Genomic DNA, 3,376 nt, shown 5'->3' on the forward strand with positions numbered 1-3,376 from the left:
CATCCCAAGGACAATGATGAGTGTATTTTCTATTCAAAAGGCAGTTCAAAGTATGCAAGTTAGATTAGCATTCATTTAATAATAGCCAGCTTATTAAATTTCTTCTTGGATATTTGGGTTCTTTAGAAAGCCAAGTGTAATTGCATTGAGTTCTATGCCAGGTTCTTAACGCGGGTGGTAGCATGATTAAAGATTTGGCATCAATGTTTGCGTCGCTAGATTTACAATAGATGCAATGAATTGTACATATTTCTGATTGAAGCTTCATAACCGAGAGACATCAAGAGAAACCACTTCAATATTATATACTAGCATATTCACCCAAATGCCACAGTAGATAGCATTAATTCCACAGAACTACACAACCTGAGAAATCATTATTGCCATAGTTTTGGTGGGGATTTTTGACAGGGTCAGTTCATTTAACCATAACAGGAGCATAGCTGCTTTAGAGTTGGGGTGCACTTGACTCATTCAGTAGAAAATATACATATTCTTTTACAGAGTTGGCGATGAGCAAGCCCTTGAGCTGACCCGTCTACGAGACAGACCGCAGGAATAAAATACAGCCTCAATACTTCCTCTCACTCTTTTTAAAAAGCAGAGGAGCCCAATTTTTCAAAACTTCAATGTCAAAACGTCTCGATTGCACATCAGTCTTGTGAAAAATAATTTAAAAAAAATTGCTGACAATTTTATGCTTTTACATTCCCGGTAACTTTGCCATAAGGGATTTGCTCTTAAACCGAGCAGAGCAGAGATGAGGGGTGGTATAAAAATCAATAAGGCTCTTCAAAGGCAACAAGAAAAAGCGAAACCTTAGCCTGCAATTAAAACAAGAGCTGCCGGCACTAAGGGGATGACATACTACCGTGCAGGTTTCTTCCACTACTTCACACAACCAGTTACCTGATCGATGTAATGACATGAATATGGTATGTGCAGTGGACACTAGTCATATGCTGTGGTGGTCAACGCTCTCTATGTTGATGTAGTTCTGGTAACTCTGTCTAGTTATGTTAGTGCTCACGTGAGTCACAAATGACCCATTGTTTTTCCAAAGTGGCACCAATGTTTCAGTCCTCTTCAAATGAAGCGTGGGGACTCTGGGGAATTCTGTCACAGATTCCACCACACCCCCGCTGGCTTTAATAGGGTCAGCAGATCCCTGCTTTCACCAGAGCCAGTTGCCCCTGGCCCCCTCCGCCCCGTCACTTCCCCAAAAGGGCAACCTCCCCACAGGAGGGTCACAGAGCCCTAATGAATGGTGGTGGGGGCTCGGAGACTCGACCCACGAGGGCTTTCAGTGGCTGATGTCTGTCAGCCGTCTGTCTGTGCCTGGAGGCTGGAGGGCTTTGTGGGTTCACACACTGCTGCCTTGGCAACAGCTAATGGGGATCCTAAGAAACTACTAAATGTTAATGACCACATACTGTACTCAAAATCTCCAACTGACATGGATACCGATATAATGACCTGCAAGGAAAAACATGCATAGGCAAACAGTCATGGCCAAGTACAAAGTGATATATTGTCAGCCAGTTCCAATTGTGTGTTGAAAGTGAATGGGTCATGACAACATTTCACCAGCTCATTGAGACCAGAGGGATGGTGGTGCCATAGGGATCATGATCACAACATTTCCATAGCAAAATTAACCATTGCGTTACTCTTGCTTGAGCAGTACGACTTCTGCATCCCTTATTATTCTCCCATAATGATTCAAACACTGCACACTTTGTGAAAACAAAACCACAACAAAAATATATAATTTACACATATTCTCTCTTTTAAGGCTTTTCTAGTGTTTTCATGTCATCTCCAGTGCTGTCATTCTCCCTCTATCCTTGACCCCCTTTCATTGCTCCTTCTGTTATCTGAAATAATGTCAGGGCCTTCTTAGAATCTATTCATCAGAGCAAAAAGAAGCTGGCACTGACATTGATTAAAAAAAAACATCTGTGCCTCGCAGGGGTAAAAGGAGAGAGAGTAGAGTAGAGAGAAAGTAGAGAAGAAAGAGGAGCTTAAAATGAAACGGGCACGGCTGGGCTGCTGTCTCCCTCTTGTCCCCCCTCGTCAATGCCATTTCAATTGAAAAGTGCAGTGGTAATTAAATTGCAGCGGGGGTTAGGGGCGACTGTGCAGAGCAGTGACGGGGGCAGCACTGACATAAAGATGACACAATTCAGGGGGACGAGAGGGGCAACAGGCGGAAAGGAGGGGGGTGGGGGGGGGGGGGGCATGTGACAAATGCCATTCATTCATACACACTGCCAGGTCCACACTACTCAATCTTCATGACATTTAAAATTAAATAAAAATTGAGATTTAAGACTAAGATATCCCCAACTGACCTTTTCCGAAATGAGAAGTTTTCTAAATTAGGCTAATCCACATCTTATATGAATGCAGCATAGGCAGAAATTTCTGTTATGCTTAGAGGATGAGCAGTTAAGTAAAACATAATTTGAAGATGCCTGTGTGTGTGTGTGTGTCAGCACAAAAGTAAGCGTGAGTCACTGCACGCCACGAGCTGTTGATCCACATTAGAGGACATTAATCCAGGCTCACTGATAAGCCTTGGAGAGCCAGCCTCCCATTCCTCATGTGCTACACCACCTTTCTCACACAACATTAACACTGATCAAAAACAAACGCTTTCCTAATTTTGAAAATAAATCAATAGAAATATGGGATGCATATGTACCAGAGGAGGCTGGTGGAAGGAGCTATAGGAGGACAGGATCATTGTAATGGCTGGAATGGAATTAATGGAACAGCATCAAACACATGGAAACCACGTTTGACTCCATTCCATCCATTACAATGAGCCTATCCTTCTTTAGGTCCTCCAACCAGCCTCCTCTGATATGTACTGAAATACATTGATTCAAGATTAGATTTTTTCCCCCTTATACATGCTGTAGCATATCATGGTTAATATAAATAACAAACATGAAAACCAATGTGAAAGGCAGAGATGTAGCCTAGCCTACCTACCAATAGTTATTTTTAAAGGCCTTGCATTTCTTGGTCTGCGGCATGATGCGTCAGACATATTTGATGACCAAAGAAATCAGATAATGGCTGTCATTTTCAATTTCATACTCAGCTCTTGGAAAGAAGAGCTTGAGGGGCTGTCTTCAAAAAAAACATGGTCTCACCACAAAAAAAGTATGGAGAAATACAATTTTTGCTTTGGACCTTGAGAAAACAATTACCCTGCTATGCTTCTTGAGGAAGTGGTTTATCTTAAAAATCCATTTTGTATTTTTAGTCAATGAATTCACCATAACTAGTCTTGGATGGTGTCCAAGTGTGCAATAGCTCCTTTAAAAAGACATCCACACACCATTTATGTGACACATAGAACTAG

The sequence above is a fragment of the Salvelinus alpinus genome, chromosome 5, assembly GCF_045679555.1.
Source record: "Salvelinus alpinus chromosome 5, SLU_Salpinus.1, whole genome shotgun sequence".
Taxonomy (NCBI): Eukaryota; Metazoa; Chordata; class Actinopteri; order Salmoniformes; family Salmonidae; genus Salvelinus; species Salvelinus alpinus.